Source organism: Sus scrofa, chromosome 15 (assembly GCF_054392235.1).
Source record: "Sus scrofa isolate SSC_HxYL_T2T_F1_AM1 chromosome 15, Sscrofa_HxYL_maternal_Yorkshire_Landrace_v2.0, whole genome shotgun sequence".
NCBI lineage: Eukaryota > Metazoa > Chordata > Mammalia > Artiodactyla > Suidae > Sus > Sus scrofa.
Genome location: NC_139397.1, coordinates 7,769,336 through 7,792,503, shown reverse-complemented (window position 1 = coordinate 7,792,503; position 23,168 = coordinate 7,769,336).

The window sequence follows — 23,168 nt, the reverse complement described above, 5'->3', positions numbered from 1 at the left end:
GCAGTGGTTTCCCTGCAATGTGGCACAATGGATCCCGATTGACTGCAGTGGATTCCATGCAGCGTCACTGAATGCAGTGGATTCCATGCAGCATGGTAAAATGCATCCCGAGTGAATGCAGTGGATTCCATGCAGTGTCATTGAATGCAGTGGATTCCATGCAGCATGGTAAAATGCATCCCAATTGAACGCAGTGCATTCCATGCAGCGGCGGTCAATGGATCCCGATTGAATGCAGTGGATTCGATGCAGCGTGGCCCAATGGATCTCGAGAGAATGCAGTGGATTCCATGCAGTGTGGTGCAATGGATTTAAATTGAACGCAGTGGATTCCATGCATCGTGGCGCAATGGATCCCAATTGAATGCAGTGAATTCCATGCAGCGTGATTGAATGCAGTACATTCCATGCAGCATGGTAAAATGCATCCCGATTAAATGCAGTGGATTCCATCCAGCTTGATTGAATGCAGTTGATTCCATGGAGCGTGGCCCAATGCATCCCGATTAAATGCAGTGGATTTTATGCAGCATGGCCCAAAGCATCCCGATTGAAGGTAGTGCATTTCATGCAGCATCACTGAATGCAGTGGATTCCATGCAGCATGGTAAAATGCATCCCAATTGAACGCAGTGCATTCCATGCAGCGGGGTTAAATGGATGCCGATTGAATGCAGTGGATTCGATGCAGCGTGGCCCAATGGATCTCGATTGACTGCAGTGGATTCCATGCAGCGTGGCCCAATGGATCTCGATTGACTGCAGTGGATTCCATGCAGCGTCACTGAATGCAGTGGATTCCATGCAGCATGGTAAAATGCATCCCGATTGATGCAGTGGATTCCATGCAGTGTCATTGAATGCAGTGGATTCCATGCAGCATGGTTTAATGCATCCCAATTGAACGCAGTGCATTCCATGCAGCGGGGTTAAATGGATCCCGATTGAATGCAGTGGATTCGATGCAGCGTGGCCCAATGGATCTCGAGAGAATGCAGTGGATTCCATGCAGTGTGGTGCAATGGATTTTAATTGAACGGAGTGGATTCCATGCATCGTGGCGCAATGGATCCCAATTGAATGCAGTGAATTCCATGCAGCGTGATTGAATGCAGTATATTCCATGCAGCGTGGTAAAATGCATCCCGATAAAATGCAGTGGATTCCATCCAGTTTGATTGAATGCAGTTGATTCCATGGAGCGTGGCCCAATGCATCCCGATTAAATGCAGTTGATTTTATGCAGCATGGCCCAAAGCATCCCGATTGAAGGTAGTGCATTCCATGCAGCATCACTGAATGCAGTGGATTCCATGCAGCATGGTAAAATGCATCCCGATTGAACGCAGTGTATTCCATGAAGCATGGCTAAATGGATCCCGAGTGAATGCAGTGGATTCCATGCAGTGTCATTGAATGCAGTGGATTCCATGCAGCATGGTAAAATGTGTCACGATTGATGCAGTGGATTACATGCATTGTCATTGAATGCAGTGGATTCCATGCAGCATGGTTAAATGCATCACGATTGATGCAGTGGATTCCATGCAGTGTCAATGAATGCAGTGGATTCCAGGCAGCATGATAAAATGCATCCCGAATGATGCAGTGGATTCCATGCAGCGGGGTTAAATGGATCCCGATTGAATGCAGTGGATTCCATGCAGCGTGGCCCAATGGATCTCGATTGAATGCAGTGGACTCCGTGCAGTGTGGTGGAGTGGATTCTGATTGATTGCAGTTAATTCCATGCAGCGTGGCCCAATGGATCTCGATTGAATGCAGTGGATTCCATGCAGCGTGTTTGAATGCAGTGTATTCCATGCAGCGTGAAGAAATGGAACCCTATTGAATGCAGTGGATTTTATGCAGCATGATTGAATGCAGTGGATTCCATGCAGCATGATTGAATGCAGTGGATTCCAGGCAGCGAGGCCCAATGAATCCCGATTGAATGCAGTGGACATTATCCAGCATGGCCGAAAGCATCCCGATGGAATGCAGTGGATTCCATGCAGCGTGTTTGAATGCAGTGGATTCCATGCAGCATGGCCCAATGGTTCCCGATTGAATGCAGTGGTTGCAATGAAGCATGATTGAATGCAGTGGATTCCATGCAGAATGGCCCAATGGTTCCCGATTGAATGCAGTGGTTGCAATGAAGCATGATTGAATGCAGTGGATTCCATGCAGCATGGAGAAATTGAACCCTATTAAATGCAGGGGATTTTATGCAGCATGATTGAATGCAGTGGATTCCATGCAGCGTGATTGAATGCAGTAGATTCCATGCAGTGAGGCCCAATGCATCCCGATTAAATGCAGTGGATTTTATGCAGCGAGGCCCAAAGCATCCCGATTGAATGCAGTGGATTCCATGCAGCGTCACTGAATGCAGTGGATTCGATGCAGCATGGTAAAATGCATCCCGATTGATTCCAGTGTATTCCATGCAGCGTGATAAATGGACCCAAATTGAATGCAGTGGATTCCATGCAGCGTGGCCCAATGGATCTCGAGAGAATACAGTGGATTCCATGCAGCGTGATTGAATGCAGTACATTCCATGCAGCATGGTAAAATGCATCCCGATTAAATGCAGTGGATTCCATCCAGCTTGATTGAATGCAGTTGATTCCATGGAGCGTGGCCCAATGCATCCCGATTAAATGCAGTGGATTTTATGCAGCATGGCCCAAAGCATCCCGATTGAAGGTAGTGCATTCCATGCAGCATCACTGAATGCAGTGGATTCCATGCAGCATGGTAAAATGCATCCCGATTGAACGCAGTGTATTCCATGAAGCATGGCGAAATGGATCCCGATTGAATGCAGTGGATTCCATGCAGCGTGGCCCAATGGATCTCGATTGAAAGCAGTGTATTCCATGCAGTGAGGCCCAATGAATCCCAATTGAATGCAGTGGATTCCATGCAGCATGGCGCAATGGATGTCGATTGAATGCAGTGGTTTCCCTGCAATGTGGCACAATGGATCCCGATTGACTGCAGTGGATTCCATGCAGCGTCACTGAATGCAGTGGATTCCATGCAGCATGGTAAAATGCATCCCGATGGATGCAGTGGATTCCATGCAGTGTCATTGAATGCAGTGGATTCCATGCAGCATGGTAAAATGCATCCCAATTGAACGCAGTGCATTCCATGCAGCGGGGTTCAATGGATCCCGATTGAATGCAGTGGATTCGATGCAGCGTGGCCCAATGGATCTCGAGAGAATGCAGTGGATTCCATGCAGTGTGGTGCAATGGATTTTAATTGAACGCAGTGGATTCCATGCATCGTGGCGCAATGGATCCCAATTGAATGCAGTGAATTCCATGCAGCGTGATTGAATGCAGTACATTCCATGCAGCATGGTAAAATGCATCCCGATTAAATGCAGTGGATTCCATCCAGCTTGATTGAATGCAGTTGATTCCATGGAGCGTGGCCCAATGCATCCCGATTAAATGCAGTGGATTTTATGCAGCATGGCCCAAAGCATCCCGATTGAAGGTAGTGCATTTCATGCAGCATCACTGAATGCAGTGGATTCCATGCAGCATGGTAAAATGCATCCCAATTGAACGCAGTGCATTCCATGCAGCGGAGTTAAATGGATGCCGATTGAATGCAGTGGATTCGATGCAGCGTGGCCCAATGGATCTCGATTGACTGCAGTGGATTCCATGCAGCGTGGCCCAATGGATCTCGATTGACTGCAGTGGATTCCATGCAGCGTCACTGAATGCAGTGGATTCCATGCAGCATGGTAAAATGCATCCCGATTGATGCAGTGGATTCCATGCAGTGTCATTGAATGCAGTGGATTCCATGCAGCATGGTTTAATGCATCCCAATTGAACGCAGTGCATTCCATGCAGCGGGGTTAAATGGATCCCGATTGAATGCAGTGGATTCGATGCAGCGTGGCCCAATGGATCTCGAGAGAATGCAGTGGATTCCATGCAGTGTGGTGCAATGGATTTTAATTGAACGGAGTGGATTCCATGCATCGTGGCGCAATGGATCCCAATTGAATGCAGTGAATTCCATGCAGCGTGATTGAATGCAGTATATTCCATGCAGCGTGGTAAAATGCATCCCGATAAAATGCAGTGGATTCCATCCAGTTTGATTGAATGCAGTTGATTCCATGGAGCGTGGCCCAATGCATCCCGATTAAATGCAGTGGATTTTATGCAGCATGGCCCAAAGCATCCCGATTGAAGGTAGTGCATTCCATGCAGCATCACTGAATGCAGTGGATTCCATGCAGCATGGTAAAATGCATCCCGATTGAACGCAGTGTATTCCATGAAGCACGGCTAAATGGATCCCGAGTGAATGCAGTAGATTCCATGCAGTGTCATTGAATGCAGTGGATTCCATGCAGCATGGTAAAATGTGTCACGATTGATGCAGTGGATTCCATGCATTGTCATTGAATGCAGTGGATTCCATGCAGCATGGTTAAATGCATCACGATTGATGCAGTGGATTCCATGCAGTGTCAATGAATGCAGTGGATTCCAGGCAGCATGATAAAATGCATCCCGAATGATGCAGTGGATTCCATGCAGCGGGGTTAAATGGATCCCGATTGAATGCAGTGGATTCCATGCAGCGTGGCCCAATGGATCTCGATTGAATGCAGTGGACTCCGTGCAGTGTGGTGGAGTGGATTCTGATTGATTGCAGTGAATTCCATGCAGCGTGGCCCAATGGATCTCGATTGAATGCAGTGGATTCCATGCAGCGTGTTTGAATGCAGTGTATTCCATGCAGCGTGAAGAAATGGAACCCTATTGAATGCAGTGGATTCTATGCAGCATGATTGAATGCAGTGGATTCCATGCAGCATGATTGAATGCAGTGGATTCCAGGCAGCGAGGCCCAATGAATCCCGATTGAATGCAGTGGACATTATCCAGCATGGCCCAAAGCATCCCGATGGAATGCAGTGGATTCCATGCAGCGTGTTTGAATGCAGTGGATTCCATGCAGCATGGCCCAATGGTTCCCGATTGAATGCAGTGGTTGCAATGAAGCATGATTGAATGCAGTGGATTCCATGAAGCGTGGCCCTATGGTACCCGATTGAATGCACTGGTTGCAATGAAGCATGATTGAATGCAGTGTATTCCATGCAGCATGGAGAAATTGAACCCTATTAAATGCAGGGGATTTTATGCAGCATGATTGAATGCAGTGGATTCCATGCAGCATGATTGAATGCAGTAGATTCCATGCAGTGAGGCCCAATGCATCCCGATTAAATGCAGTGGATTTTATGCAGCGAGGCCCAAAGCATCCCGAATGAATGCAGTGGATTCCATGCAGCGTCACTGAATGCAGTGGATTCGATGCAGCATGGTTAAATGCATCCCGATTGAACGAAGAGTATTCCATGCAGCGTGGCTAAATGGATCCCGATTGAATGCAGTGGATTCCATGCAGCGTGGCCCAATGGATCTCGAGAGATTGCAGTGGATTCCATGCAGTGTGGTGCAATGGATTTTAATTGAACGCAGTGGATTCCATGCATCGTGGTGCAATGGATCCCAATTGAATGCAGTGAATTCCATGCAGCGTGATTGAATGCAGTATATTCCATGCAGCGTGGTAAAATGCATCCCGATTAAATGCAATGGATTCCATCCAGCTTGATTGAATGCAGTTGATTCCATGGAGCGTGGCCCAATGCATCCCGATTAAATGCAGTGGATTTTATGCAGCATGGCCCAAAGCATCCCGATTGAAGGTAGTGCATTCCATGCAGCATCACTGAATGCAGTGGATTCCATGCAGCATGGTAAAATGCATCCCGATTGAACGCAGTGTATTCCATGAAGCATGGCTAAATGGATCCCGAGTGAATGCAGTAGATTCCATGCAGTGTCATTGAATGCAGTGGATTCCATGCAGCATGGTAAAATGAGTCACGATTGATGCAGTGGATTCCATGCAGTGTCATTGAATGCAGTGGATTCCATGCAGCATGGTAAAATGCATCCCGATGGATGCAGTGGATTCCATGCAGTGTCAATGAATGCAGTGGATTCCAGGCAGCATGATAAAATGCATCCCGATTGATGCAGTGGATTCCATGCAGCGGGGTTAAATGGATCACGATTGAATGCAGTGTATTCCATGCAGCGTGGCCCAATGGATCTCGATTGAATGCAGTGGATTCCATGCAGCGTGGCCCAATGGATCTCGATTGAATGCAGTGGATTCCATGCAGCGTGTTTGAATGCAGTGTATTCCATGCAGCGTGAAGAAATGGAACCCTATTGAATGCAGTGGATTTTATGCAGCATGATTGAATGCAGTGGATTCCATGCAGCATGATTGAATGCAGTGGATTCCAGGCAGCGAGGCCCAATGAATCCCGATTGAATGCAGTGGACATTATCCAGCATGGCCGAAAGCATCCCGATGGAATGCAGTGGATTCCATGCAGCGTGTTTGAATGCAGTGGATTCCATGCAGCATGGCCCAATGGTTCCCGATTGAATGCAGTGGTTGCAATGAAGCATGATTGAATGCAGTGGATTCCATGCAGAATGGCCCAATGGTTCCCGATTGAATGCAGTGGTTGCAATGAAGCATGATTGAATGCAGTGGATTCCATGCAGCATGGAGAAATTGAACCCTATTAAATGCAGGGGATTTTATGCAGCATGATTGAATGCAGTGGATTCCATGCAGAGTGATTGAATGCAGTAGATTCCATGCAGTGAGGCCCAATGCATCCCGATTAAATGCAGTGGATTTTATGCAGCGAGGCCCAAAGCATCCCGATTGAATGCAGTGGATTCCATGCAGCGTCACTGAATGCAGTGGATTCGATGCAGCATGGTAAAATGCATCCCGATTGATCCCAGTGTATTCCATGCAGCGTGATAAATGGACCCAAATTGAATGCAGTGGATTCCATGCAGCGTGGCCCAATGGATCTCGAGAGAATACAGTGGATTCCATGCAGCGTGATTGAATGCAGTACATTCCATGCAGCATGGTAAAATGCATCCCGATTAAATGCAGTGGATTACATCCAGCTTGATTGAATGCAGTTGATTCCATGGAGCGTGGCCCAATGCATCCCGATTAAATGCAGTGGATTTTATGCAGCATGGCCCAAAGCATCCCGATTGAAGGTAGTGCATTCCATGCAGCATCACTGAATGCAGTGGATTCCATGCAGCATGGTAAAATGCATCCCGATTGAACGCAGTGTATTCCATGAAGCATGGCGAAATGGATCCCGATTGAATGCAGTGGATTCCATGCAGCGTGGCCCAATGGATCTCGATTGAAAGCAGTGTATTCCATGCAGTGAGGCCCAATGAATCCCAATTGAATGCAGTGGATTCCATGCAGCATGGCGCAATGGATGTCGATTGAATGCAGTGGTTTCCCTGCAATGTGGCACAATGGATCCCGATTGACTGCAGTGGATTCCATGCAGCGTCACTGAATGCAGTGGATTCCATGCAGCATGGTAAAATGCATCCCGATGGATGCAGTGGATTCCATGCAGTGTCATTGAATGCAGTGGATTCCATGCAGCATGGTAAAATGCATCCCAATTGAACGCAGTGCATTCCATGCAGCGGGGTTCAATGGATCCCGATTGAATGCAGTGGATTCGATGCAGCGTGGCCCAATGGATCTCGAGAGAATGCAGTGGATTCCATGCAGTGTGGTGCAATGGATTTTAATTGAACGCAGTGGATTCCATGCATCGTGGCGCAATGGATCCCAATTGAATGCAGTGAATTCCATGCAGCGTGATTGAATGCAGTACATTCCATGCAGCATGGTAAAATGCATCCCGATTAAATGCAGTGGATTCCATCCAGCTTGATTGAATGCAGTTGATTCCATGGAGCGTGGCCCAATGCATCCCGATTAAATGCAGTGGATTTTATGCAGCATGGCCCAAAGCATCCCGATTGAAGGTAGTGCATTTCATGCAGCATCACTGAATGCAGTGGATTCCATGCAGCATGGTAAAATGCATCCCAATTGAACGCAGTGCATTCCATGCAGCGGAGTTAAATGGATGCCGATTGAATGCAGTGGATTCGATGCAGCGTGGCCCAATGGATCTCGATTGACTGCAGTGGATTCCATGCAGCGTGGCCCAATGGATCTCGATTGACTGCAGTGGATTCCATGCAGCGTCACTGAATGCAGTGGATTCCATGCAGCATGGTAAAATGCATCCCGATTGATGCAGTGGATTCCATGCAGTGTCATTGAATGCAGTGGATTCCATGCAGCATGGTTTAATGCATCCCAATTGAACGCAGTGCATTCCATGCAGCGGGGTTAAATGGATCCCGATTGAATGCAGTGGATTCGATGCAGCGTGGCCCAATGGATCTCGAGAGAATGCAGTGGATTCCATGCAGTGTGGTGCAATGGATTTTAATTGAACGGAGTGGATTCCATGCATCGTGGCGCAATGGATCCCAATTGAATGCAGTGAATTCCATGCAGCGTGATTGAATGCAGTATATTCCATGCAGCGTGGTAAAATGCATCCCGATAAAATGCAGTGGATTCCATCCAGTTTGATTGAATGCAGTTGATTCCATGGAGCGTGGCCCAATGCATCCCGATTAAATGCAGTGGATTTTATGCAGCATGGCCCAAAGCATCCCGATTGAAGGTAGTGCATTCCATGCAGCATCACTGAATGCAGTGGATTCCATGCAGCATGGTAAAATGCATCCCGATTGAACGCAGTGTATTCCATGAAGCACGGCTAAATGGATCCCGAGTGAATGCAGTAGATTCCATGCAGTGTCATTGAATGCAGTGGATTCCATGCAGCATGGTAAAATGTGTCACGATTGATGCAGTGGATTCCATGCATTGTCATTGAATGCAGTGGATTCCATGCAGCATGGTTAAATGCATCACGATTGATGCAGTGGATTCCATGCAGTGTCAATGAATGCAGTGGATTCCAGGCAGCATGATAAAATGCATCCCGAATGATGCAGTGGATTCCATGCAGCGGGGTTAAATGGATCCCGATTGAATGCAGTGGATTCCATGCAGCGTGGCCCAATGGATCTCGATTGAATGCAGTGGACTCCGTGCAGTGTGGTGGAGTGGATTCTGATTGATTGCAGTGAATTCCATGCAGCGTGGCCCAATGGATCTCGATTGAATGCAGTGGATTCCATGCAGCGTGTTTGAATGCAGTGTATTCCATGCAGCGTGAAGAAATGGAACCCTATTGAATGCAGTGGATTTTATGCAGCATGATTGAATGCAGTGGATTCCATGCAGCATGATTGAATGCAGTGGATTCCAGGCAGCGAGGCCCAATGAATCCCGATTGAATGCAGTGGACATTATCCAGCATGGCCCAAAGCATCCCGATGGAATGCAGTGGATTCCATGCAGCGTGTTTGAATGCAGTGGATTCCATGCAGCATGGCCCAATGGTTCCCGATTGAATGCAGTGGTTGCAATGAAGCATGATTGAATGCAGTGGATTCCATGAAGCGTGGCCCTATGGTACCCGATTGAATGCACTGGTTGCAATGAAGCATGATTGAATGCAGTGTATTCCATGCAGCATGGAGAAATTGAACCCTATTAAATGCAGGGGATTTTATGCAGCATGATTGAATGCAGTGGATTCCATGCAGCATGATTGAATGCAGTAGATTCCATGCAGTGAGGCCCAATGCATCCCGATTAAATGCAGTGGATTTTATGCAGCGAGGCCCAAAGCATCCCGAATGAATGCAGTGGATTCCATGCAGCGTCACTGAATGCAGTGGATTCGATGCAGCATGGTTAAATGCATCCCGATTGAACGAAGAGTATTCCATGCAGCGTGGCTAAATGGATCCCGATTGAATGCAGTGGATTCCATGCAGCGTGGCCCAATGGATCTCGAGAGATTGCAGTGGATTCCATGCAGTGTGGTGCAATGGATTTTAATTGAACGCAGTGGATTCCATGCATCGTGGTGCAATGGATCCCAATTGAATGCAGTGAATTCCATGCAGCGTGATTGAATGCAGTATATTCCATGCAGCGTGGTAAAATGCATCCCGATTAAATGCAATGGATTCCATCCAGCTTGATTGAATGCAGTTGATTCCATGGAGCGTGGCCCAATGCATCCCGATTAAATGCAGTGGATTTTATGCAGCATGGCCCAAAGCATCCCGATTGAAGGTAGTGCATTCCATGCAGCATCACTGAATGCAGTGGATTCCATGCAGCATGGTAAAATGCATCCCGATTGAACGCAGTGTATTCCATGAAGCATGGCTAAATGGATCCCGAGTGAATGCAGTAGATTCCATGCAGTGTCATTGAATGCAGTGGATTCCATGCAGCATGGTAAAATGAGTCACGATTGATGCAGTGGATTCCATGCAGTGTCATTGAATGCAGTGGATTCCATGCAGCATGGTAAAATGCATCCCGATGGATGCAGTGAATTCCATGCAGTGTCAATGAATGCAGTGGATTCCAGGCAGCATGATAAAATGCATCCCGATTGATGCAGTGGATTCCATGCAGCGGGGTTAAATGGATCCCGATTGAATGCAGTGTATTCCATGCAGCGTGGCCCAATGGATCTCGATTGAATGCAGTGGATTCCATGCAGCGTGGCCCAATGGATCTCGATTGAATGCAGTGGATTCCATGCAGTGTGGTGCAGTGGATTCTGATTGATTGCAGTGAATTCCATGCATCGTGGCACAATGGATCCCAATTGAATGCAGTGGATTCCATGCAGCGTGGCCCAATGGATCTCGATTGAATGCAGTGGATTCCATGCAGCGTGTTTGAATGCAGTGTATGCCATGCAGCATGAAGAAATGGAACCCTATTGAATGCAGTGGATTTTATGCAGCATGATTGAATGCAGTGGATTCCATGCAGCATGATTGAATGCAGTGGATTCCAGGCAGCGAGGCCCAATGAATCCCGATTGAATGCAGTGGATATTATCCAGCATGGCCCAAAGCATCCCGATGGAATGCAGTGGATTCCATGCAGCGTGTTTGAATGCAGTGGATTCCATGCAGCATGGCCCAATGGTTCCCGATTGAATGCAGTGGTTGCAATGAAGCATGATTGAATGCAGTGGATTCCATGAAGCGTGGCCCTATGGTACCCGATTGAATGCACTGGTTGCAATGAAGCATGATTGAATGCAGTGGATTCCATGCAGCATGGAGAAATGGAACCCTATTAAATGCAGGGGATTTTATGCAGCATGATTGAATGCAGTGGATTCCATGCAGCATGATTGAATGCAGTAGATTCCATGCAGTGAGGCCCAATGCATCCCGATTAAATGCAGTGGATTTTATGCAGCGAGGCCCAAAGCATCCCGATTGAATGCAGTGGATTCCATGCAGCGTCACTGAATGCAGTGGATTCGATGCAGCATGGTAAAATGCATCCCGATTGAACCCAGTGTATTCTATGCAGCGTGATAAATGGATCCCGATTGAATGCAGTGGATTCCATGCAGTGTGGCCCAATGGATCTCGAGAGAATGCAGTGGATTCCATGCAGTGTGGTGCAATGGATTTTGATTGAACGCAGTGGATTCCATGCATCGTTGTGCAATGGATCCCAATTGAATGCAGTGAATTCCATGCAGCGTGATTGAATGCAGTACATTCCATGCAGCATGGTAAAATGCATCCCGATTAAATGCAGTGGATTCCATCCAGCTTGATTGAATGCAGTTGATTCCATGGAGCGTGGCCCAATGCATCCCGATTAAATGCAGTGGATTTTATGCAGCATGGCCCAAAGCATCCCGATTGAAGGTAGTGCATTCCATGCAGCATCACTGAATGCAGTGGATTCCATGCAGCATGGTAAAATGCATCCCGATTGAATGCAGTGTATTCCATGAAGCATGGCGAAATGGATCCCGATTGAATGCAGTGGATTCCATGCAGCGTGGCCCAATGGATCTCGATTGAACGCAGTGTATTCCATGCAGTGAGGCCCAATGAATCCCAATTGAATGCAGTGGATTCCATGCAGCATGGAGAAATTGAACCCTATTAAATGCAGGGGATTTTATGCAGCATGATTGAATGCAGTGGATTCCAAGCAGCATGATTGAATGCAGTAGATTCCATGCAGTGAGGCCCAATGCATCCCGATTAAATGCAGTGGATTTTATGCAGCGAGGCCCAAAGCATCCCGATTGAATGCAGTGGATTCCATGCAGCGTCACTGAATGCAGTGGATTCGATGCAGCATGGTTAAATGCATCCCGATTGAACGAAGTGTATTCCATGCAGCGTGGCTAAATGGATCCCGATTGAATGCAGTGGATTCCATGCAGCGTGGCCCAATGGATCTCGAGAGATTGCAGTGGATTCCAAGCAGAGTGGTGCAATGGATTTTAATTGAACGCAGTGGATTCCATGCATCGTGGTGCAATGGATCCCAATTGAATGCAGTGAATTCCATGCAGCGTGATTGAATGCAGTATATTCCATGCAGCGTGGTAAAATGCATCCCGATTAAATGCAGTGGATTCCATCCAGCTTGGTTGAATGCAATTGATTCCATGGAGCGTGGCCCAATGCATCCCGATTAAATGCAGTGGATTTTATGCAGCATGGCCCAAAGCATCCCGATTGAATGTAGTGCATTCCATGCAGCATCACTGAATGCAGTGGATTCCATGCAGCATTGTAAAATGCATCCCGCTTAAACGCAGTGGATTACATGCAGCATGGCTAAATGGATCCCGATTGAATGCAGTAGATTCCATGCAGTGTCATTGAATGCAGTGGATTCCATGCAGCATGGTAAAATGCGTCACGATTGATGCAGTGGATTCCATGCAGTGTCATTGAATGCAGTGGATTCCATGCAGCATGGTAAAATGCATCCCGATGGATGCAGTGGATTCCATGCAGTGTCAATGAATGCAGTGGATTCCAGGCAGCATGATAAAATGCATCCCGATTGATGCAGTGGATTCCATGCAGCGGGGTTAAATGGATCCCGATTGAATGCAGTGGATTCCATGCAGCGTGGCCCAATGGATCTCGATTGAATGCAGTGGATTCCATGCAGTGTGGTGCAGTGGATTCTGATTGATTGCAGTGAATTCCATGCATCGTGGCACAATGGATCCCAATTGAATGCAGTGGATTCCATGCAGCGTGGCCCAATGGATCTCGATTGAATGCAGTGGATTCCATGCAGCGTGTTTGAATGCAGTGTATGCCATGCAGCGTGAAGAAATGGAACCCTATTGAATGCAGTGGATTTTATGCAGCATGATTGAATGCAGTGGATTCCATGCAGCATGATTGAATGCAGTGGATTCCAGGCAGCGAGGCCCAATGAATCCCGATTGAATGCAGTGGATATTATCCAGCATGGCCCAAAGCATCCCGATTGAATGCAGTGGATTCCATGCAGCGTGTTTGAATGCAGTGGATTCCATGCAGCATGGCGCAATGGTTCCCGATTGAATGCAGTGGTTGCAATGAAGCATGATTGAATGCAGTGGATTCCATGCAGCATGGAGAAATTGAACCCTATTAAATGCAGGGGATTTTATGCAGCATGATTGAATGCAGTGGATTCCATGCAGCATGATTGAATGCAGTAGATTCCATGCAGTGAGGCCCAATGCATCCCGATTAAATGCAGTGGATTTTATGCAGCGAGGCCCAAAGCATCCCGATTGAATGCAGTGGATTCCATGCAGCGTCACTGAATGCATTGGATTCGATGCAGCATGGTAAAATGCATCCCGATTGAACCCAGTGTATTCCATGCAGCGTGATAAATGGACCCCAATTGAATGCAGTGGATTCCATGCAGCGTGGTGCAATGGATCTCGAGAGAATGCAGTGGATTCCATGCAGCGTGATTGAATGCAGTACATTCCATGCAGCATGGTAAAATGCATCCCGATTAAATGCAGTGGATTCCATCCAGCTTGATTGAATGCAGTTGATTCCATGGAGCGTGGCCCAATGCATCCCGATTAAATGCAGTGGATTTTATGCAGCATGGCCCAAAGCATCCCGATTGAAGGTAGTGCATTCCATGCAGCATCACTGAATGCAGTGGATTCCATGCAGCATGGTAAAATGCATCCCGATTGAACGCAGTGTATTCCATGAAGCATGGCTAAATGGATCCCGAGTGAATGCAGTGGATTCCATGCAGCGTGGCCCAATGGATCTTGATTGAACGCAGTGTATTCCATGCAGTGAGGCCCAATGAATCCCAATTGAATGCAGTGGATTCCATGCAGCATGGCGCAATGGATGTCGATTGAATGCAGTGGTTTCCCTGCAATGTGGCACAATGGATCCCGATTGACTGCAGTGGATTCCATGCAGCGTCACTGAATGCAGTGGATTCCATGCAGCATGGTAAAATGCATCCCGATGGATGCAGTGGATTCCATGCAGTGTCATTGAATGCAGTGGATTCGATGCAGCATGGTAAAATGCATCCCAATTGAACGCAGTGCATTCCATGCAGCGGGGTTAAATGGATCCCGATTGAATGCAGTGGATTCGATGCAGCGTGGCCCAATGGATCTCGAGAGAATGCAGTGGATTCCATGCAGTGTGGTGCAATGGATTTAAATTGAACGCAGTGGATTCCATGCATCGTGGCGCAATGGATCCCAATTGAATGCAGTGAATTCCATGCAGCGTGATTGAATGCAGTACATTCCATGCAGCATGGTAAAATGCATCCCGATTAAATGCAGTGGATTCCATCCAGCTTGATTGAATGCAGTTGATTCCATGGAGCGTGGCCCAATGCATCCCGATTAAATGCAGTGGATTTTATGCAGCATGGCCCAAAGCATCCCGATTGAAGGTAGTGCATTCCATGCAGCATCACTGAATGCAGTGGATTCCATGCAGCATGGTAAAATGCATCCCGATTGAACGCAGTGTATTCCATGAAGCATGGCGAAATGGATCCCGATTGAATGCAGTGGATTCCATGCAGCGTGGCCCAATGGATCTCGATTGACTGCAGTGGTTTCCCTGCAATGTGGCACAATGGATCTCGATTGACTGCAGTGGATTCCATGCAGCGTCACTGAATGCAGTGGATTCCATGCAGCATGGTAAAATGCATCCCGATTGATGCAGTGGATTCCATGCAGTGTCACTGAATGCAGTGGATTCCATGCAGCATGGTTTAATGCATCCCAATTGAACGCAGTGCATTCCATGCAGCGGGGTTTAATGGATCCCGATTGAATGCAGTGGATTCGACGCAGTGTGGCCCAATGGATCTCGAGAGAATGCAGTGGATTCCATGCAGTGTGGTGCAATGGATATAAATTGAACGCATTGGATTCCATGCATCGTGGTGCAATGGATCCCAATTGAATGCAGTGAATTCCATGCAGCGTGATTGAATGCAGTATATTCTATGCAGCGTGGTAAAATGCATCCCGATAAAATGCAGTGGATTCCATCCAGCTTGATTGAATGCAGTTGATTCCATGGAGCGTGGCCCAATGCATCCCGATTAAATGCAGTGGATTTTATGCAGCATGGCCCAAAGCATCCCGATTGAAGGTAGTGCATTCCATGCAGCAACACTGAATGCAGTGGATTCCATGCAGCATGGTAAAATGCATCCCGATTGAACGCAGTGTATTCCATGAAGCATGGCTAAATGGATCCCGATTGAATGCAGTGGATTCCATGCAGCATGGCCCAATGGTTCCCGATTGAATGCAGTGGTTGCAATGAAGCATGATTGAATGCAGTGGATTCCATGAAGCGTGGCCCTATGGTACCCGATTGAATGCACTGGTTGCAATGAAGCATGATTGAATGCAGTGGATTCCATGCAGCATGGAGAAATTGAACCCTATTAAATGCAGGGGATTTTATGCAGCATGATTGAATGCAGTGGATTCCATGCAGCATGATTGAATGCAGTAGATTCCATGCAGTGAGGCCCAATGCATCCCGATTAAATGCAGTGGATTTTATGCAGCGAGGCCCAAAGCATCCCGATTGAATGCAGTGGATTCGATGCAGCGTCACTGAATGCAGTGGATTCGATGCAGCATGGTAAAATGCATCCCGATTGAACCCAGTGTATTCTATGCAGCGTGATAAATGGATCCCGATTGAATGCAGTGGATTCGATGCAGCGTGGCCCAACGGATCTCGAGAGAATGCAGTGGATTCCATGCAGTGTGGTGCAATGTATTTTGATTGAACGCAGTGGATTCGATGCATCGTTGTGCAATGGATCCCAATTGAATGCAGTGAATTCCATGCAGCGTGATTGAATGCAGTACATTCCATGCAGCATGGTAAAATGCATCCCGATGGATGCAGTGGATTCCATGCAGTGTCAATGAATGCAGTGGATTCCAGGCAGCATGATAAAATGCATCCCGATTGATGCAGTGGATTCCATGCAGCGGGGTTAAATGGATCCCGATTGAATGCAGTGGATTCCATGCAGCGTGGCCCAATGGATCTCGATTGAATGCAGTGGATTCCATGCAGCGTGGCCCAATGGATCTCGATTGAATGCAGTGGATTCCATGCAGTGTGGTGCAGTGGATTCTGATTGATTGCAGTGAATTCCATGCATCGTGGCACAATGGATCCCAATTGAATGCAGTGGATTCCATGCAGCTTGGCCCAATGGATCTCGATTGAATGCAGTGGATTCCATGCAGCGTGTTTGAATGCAGTGTATGCCATGCAGCATGAAGAAATGGAACCCTATTGAATGCAGTGGATTTTATGCAGCATGATTGAATGCAGTGGATTCCATGCAGCATGATTGAATGCAGTGGATTCCAGGCAGCGAGGCCCAATGAATCCCGATTGAATGCAGTGGATATTATCCAGCATGGCCCAAAGCATCCCGATTGAATGCAGTGGATTCCATGCAGCGTGTTTGAACGCAGTGGATCCATGCAGCATGGCCCAATGGTTCCCGATTGAATGCAGTGGTTGCAATGAAGCATGATTGAATGCAGTGGATTCCATGAAGCGTGGCCCTATGGTACCCGATTGAATGCACTGGTTGCAATGAAGCATGATTGAATGCAGTGGATTCCATGCAGCATGGAGAAATGGAACCCTATTCAATGCAGGGGATTTTATGCAGCATGATTGAATGCAGTGGATTCCATGCAGCATGATTGAATGCAGTAGATTCCATGCAGTGAGGCCCAATGCATCCCGATTAAATGCAGTGGATTTTATGCAGCGAGGCCCAAAGCATCCCGATTGAATGCAGTGGATTCCATGCAGCGTCACTGAATGCAGTGGATTCGATGCAGCATGGTAAAATGCATCCCGATTGAACCCAGTGTATTCTATGCAGCGTGATAAATGGATCCCGATTGAATGCAGTGGATTCCATGCAGCGTGGCCCAATGGATCTCGAGAGAATGCAGTGGATTCCATGCAGTGTGGTGTAATGGATTTTGATTGAATGCAGTGGATTCCATGCATCGTTGTGCAATGGATCCCAATTGAATGCAGTGAATTCCATGCAGCGTGATTGAATGCAGTACATTCCATGCAGCAAGGTAAAATGCATCCCGATTAAATGCAGTGGATTCCATCCAGCTTGATTGAATGCAGTTGATTCCATGGAGCGTGGCCCAATGCATCCCGATTAAATGCAGTGGATTTTATGCAGCATGGCCCAAAGCATCCCGATTGAAGGTAGTGCATTCCATGCAGCATCACTGAATGCAGTGGATTCCATGCAGCATGGTAAAATGCATCCCGATTGAACGCAGTGTATTCCATGAAGCATGGCGAAATGGATCCCGATTGAATGCAGTGGATTCCATGCAGCGTGGCCCAATGGATCTCGATTGAACGCAGTGTATTCCATGCAGTGAGGCCCAATGAATCCCAATTGAATGCAGTGGATTCCATGCAGCATGGAGAAATTGAACCCTATTAAATGCAGGGGATTTTATGCAGCATGATTGAATGCAGTGGATTCCAAGCAGCATGATTGAATGCAGTAGATTCCATGCAGTGAGGCCCAATGCATCCCGATTAAATGCAGTGGATTTTATGCAGCGAGGCCCAAAGCATCCCGATTGAATGCAGTGGATTCCATGCAGCGTCACTGAATGCAGTGGATTCCATGCAGCATGGTAAAATGCATCCCGATTGAACGAAGTGTATTCCATGCAGCGTGGCTAAATGGATCCCGATTGAATGCAGTGGATTCCATGCAGCGTGGCCCAATGGATCTCGAGAGATTGCAGTGGATTCCAAGCAGAGTGGTGCAATGGATTTTAATTGAACGCAGTGGATTCCATGCATCGTGGTGCAATGGATCCCAATTGAATGCAGTGAATTCCATGCAGCGTGATTGAATGCAGTATATTCCATGCAGCGTGGTAAAATGCATTCCGATTAAATGCAGTGGATTCCATCCAGCTTGTTTGAATGCAGTTGATTCCATGGAGCATGGCCCAATGCATCCCGATTAAATGCAGTGGATTTTATGCAGCATGGCCCAAAGCATCCCGATTGAATGTAGTGCATTCCATGCAGCATCACTGAATGCAGTGGATTCCATGCAGCATGGTAAAATGCATCCCGCTTAAACGAAGTGGATTACATGCAGCATGGCTAAATGGATCCCGATTGAATGCAGTAGATTCCATGCAGTGTCATTGAATGCAGTGGATTCCATGCAGCATGGTAAAATGCATCCCGATGGATGCAGTGGATTCCATGCAGTGTCAATGAATGCAGTGGATTCCAGGCAGCATGATAAAATGCATCCCGATTGATGCAGTGGATTCCATGCAGCGGGGTTAAATGGATCCCGATTGAATGCAGTGGATTCCATGCAGCGTGGCCCCATGGATCTCGATAGAATGCAGTGGATTCCATGCAGCGTGGCCCCATGGATCTCGATTGAATGCAGTGGATTCCATGCAGCGTGGCCCAATGGATCTCGCTTGAATGCAGTGGATTCCATGCAGCGTGTTTGAATGCAGTGTATGCCATGCAGCGTAAAGAAATGGAACCCTATTGAATGCAGTGGATTTTATGCAGCATGATTGAATGCAGTGGATTCGATGCAGCATGATTGAATGCAGTGGATTCCAGGCAGCGAGGCCCAATGAATCCCGATTGAATGCAGTGGATATTATCCAGCATGGCCCAAAGAATCCCGATTGAATGCAGTGGATTCCATGCAGCGTGGCCCTATGGTACCTGATTGAATGCACTGGTTGCAATGAAGCATGATTGAGTGCAGTGGATTCCATGCAGCATGGAGAAATGGAACCCTATTAAATGCAGGGGATTTTATGCAGCATGATTGAATGCAGTGGATTCCATGCAGCATGATTGAATGCAGTAGATTCCATGCAGTGAGGCCCAATGCATCCCGATTAAATGCAGTGGATTTTATGCAGCGAGGCCCAAAGCATCCCGATTGAATGCAGTGGATTCCATGCAGCGTCACTGAATGCAGTGGATTTGATGCAGCATGGTTAAATGCATCCCGATTGAACGACGATTATTCCATGCAGCGTGGCTAAATGGATCCCGATTGAATGCAGTGGATTCCATGCAGCGTGGCCCAATGGATCTCGAGAGATTGCAGTGGATTCCATGCAGTGTGGTGCAATGGATTTTAATTGAACGCAGTGGATTCCATGCATCGTGGTGCAATGGATCCCAATTGAATGCAGTGAATTCCATGCAGCGTGATTGAATGCAGTATATTCCATGCAGCGTGGTAAAATGCATCCCGATTAAATGCAATGGATTCCATCCAGCTTGACTGAATACAGTTGATTCCATGGAGCGTGGCCCAATGCATCCCGATTAAATGCAGTGGATTTTATGCAGCATGGCCCAAAGCATCCCGATTGAAGGTAGTGCATTCCATGCAGCATCACTGAATGCAGTGGATTCCATGCAGCATGGTAAAATGCATTCCGATTGAACGCAGTGTATTCCATGAAGCATGGCTAAATGGCTCCCGAGTGAATGCGGTAGATTCCATGCAGTGTCATTGAATGCAGTGGATTCCATGCAGCATGGTAAAATGCGTCACGATTGATGCAGTGGATTCCATGCAGTGTCATTGACTGCAGTGGATTCCATGCAGCATGGTAAAATGCATCCCGATTGATGCAGTGGATTCCATGCGGTGTCAATGAATGCAGTGGATTCCAGGTAGCATGATAAAATGCATCCCGATTGATGCAGTGGATTCCATGCAGCGGGGTTAAATGGATCCCGATTGAATGCAGTGTATTCCATGCAGCGTGGCCCAATGGATCTCGATTGAACGCAGTGTATTCCATGCAGTGAGGCCCAATGAATCCCAATTGAATGCAGTGGATTCCATGCAGCATGGAGAAATTGAACCCTATTAAATGCAGGGGATTTTATGCAGCATGATTGAATGCAGTGGATTCCAAGCAGCATGATTGAATGCAGTAGATTCCATGCAGTGAGGCCCAATGCATCCCGATTAAATGCAGTGGATTTTATGCAGAGAGGCCCAAAGCATCCCGATTGAATGCAGTGGATTCCATGCAGCGTCACTGAATGCAGTGGATTCGATGCAGCATGGTTAAATGCATCCCGATTGAACGACGATTATTCCATGCAGCGTGGCTAAATGGATCCCGATTGAATGCAGTGGATTCCATGCAGCGTGGCCCAATGGATCTCGAGAGATTGCAGTGGATTCCATGCAGTGTGGTGCAATGGATTTTAATTGAACGCAGTGGATTCCATGCATCGTGGTGCAATGGATCCCAATTGAATGCAGTGAATTCCATGCAGCGTGATTGAATGCAGTATATTCCATGCAGCGTGGTAAAATGCATCCCGATTAAATGCAGTGGATTCCATCCAGCTTGGTTGAATGCAATTGATTCCATGGAGCATGGCCCAATGCATCCCGATTAAATGCAGTGGATTTTATGCAGCATGGCCCAAAGCATCCCGATTGAATGTAGTGCATTCCATGCAGCATCACTGAATGCAGTGGATTCCATGCAGCATGGTAAAATGCATCCCGATTAAACGCAGTGGATTACATGCAGCATGGCTAAATGGATCCCGATTGAATGCAGTAGATTCCATGCAGTGTCATTGAATGCAGTGGATTCCATGTAGCATGGTAAAATGCGTCACGATTGATGCAGTGGATTCCATGCAGTGTCATTGAATGCAGTGGATTCCATGCAGCATGGTAAAATGCATCCCGATGGATGCAGTGGATTCCATGCAGTGTCAATGAATGCAGTGGATTCCAGGCAGCATGATAAAATGCATCCCGATTGATGCAGTGGATTCCATGCAGCGGGGTTAAATGGATCCCGATTGAATGCAGTGGATTCCATGCAGCGTGGCCCAATGGATCTCGATTGAATGCAGTGGATTCCATGCAGTGTGGTGCAGTGGATTCTGATTGATTGCAGTGAATTCCATGCATCGTGGCACAATGGATCCCAATTGAATGCAGTGGATTCCATGCAGCGTGGCCCAATGGATCTCGCTTGAATGCAGTGGATTCCATGCAGCGTGTTTGAATGCAGTGTATGCCATGCAGCATGAAGAAATGGAACCCTATTGAATGCAGTGGATTTTATGCAGCATGATTGAATGCAGTGGATTCCATGCAGCATGATTGAATGCAGTGGATTCCAGGCAGCGAGGCCCAATGAATCCCGATTGAATGCAGTGGATATTATCCAGCATGGCCCAAAGCATCCCGATTGAATGCAGTGGATTCCATGCAGCGTGTTTGAACGCAGTGGATCCATGCAGCATGGCCCAATGGTTCCCGATTGAATGCAGTGGTTGCAATGAAGCATGATTGAATGCAGTGGATTCCATGAAGCGTGGCCCTATGGTACCCGATTGAATGCACTGGTTGCAATGAAGCATGATTGAATGCAGTGGATTCCATGCAGCATGGAGAAATGGAACCCTATTAAATGCAGGGGATTTTATGCAGCATGATTGAATGCAGTGGATTCCATGCAGCATGATTGAATGCAGTAGATTCCATGCAGTGAGGCCCAATGCATCCCGATTAAATGCAGTGGATTTTATGCAGCGAGGCCCAAAGCATCCCGATTGAATGCAGTGGATTCCATGCAGTGTCATTGAATGCAGTGGATTCCAGGCAGCATGGTAAAATGCATCCCGATTGAACCCAGTGTATTCTATGCAGCGTGATAAATGGATCCCGATTGAATGCAGTGGATTGCATGCAGCGTGGCCCAATGGATCTCGAGAGAATGCAGTGGATTCCATGCAGTGTGGTGCAATGGATTTTGATTGAACGCAGTGGATTCCATGCATCGTTGTGCAATGGATCCCAATTGAATGCAGTGAATTCCATGCAGCGTGATTGAATGCAGTACATTCCATGCAGCATGGTAAAATGCATCCCGATTAAATGCAGTGGATTCCATCCAGCTTGATTGAATGCAGTTGATTCCATGGAGCGTGGCCCAATGCATCCCGATTAAATGCAGTGGATTTTATGCAGCATGGCCCAAAGCATCCCGATTGAAGTTAGTGCATTCCATGCAGCATCACTGAATGCAGTGGATTCCATGCAGCATGGTAAAATGCATCCCGATTGAACGCAGTGTATTCCATGAAGCATGGCGAAATGGATCCCGATTGAATGCAGTGGATTCCATGCAGCGTGGCCCAATGGATCTCGATTGAACGCAGTGTATTCCATGGAGTGAGGCCCAATGAATCCCAATTGAATGCAGTGGATTCCATGCAGCATGGAGAAATTGAACCCTATTAAATGCAGGGGATTTTATGCAGCATGATTGAATGCAGTGGATTCCTAGCAGCATGATTGAATGCAGTAGATTCCATGCAGTGAGGCCCAATGCATCCCGATTAAATGCAGTGGATTTTATGCAGAGAGGCCCAAAGCATCCCGATTGAATGCAGTGGATTCCATGCAGCGTCACTGAATGCAGTGGATTCGATGCAGCATGGTTAAATGCATCCCGATTGAACGAAGTGTATTCCATGCAGCGTGGCTAAATGGATCCCGATTGAATGCAGTGGATTCCATGCAGCGTGGCCCAATGGATCTCGAGAGATTGCAGTGGATTCCAAGCA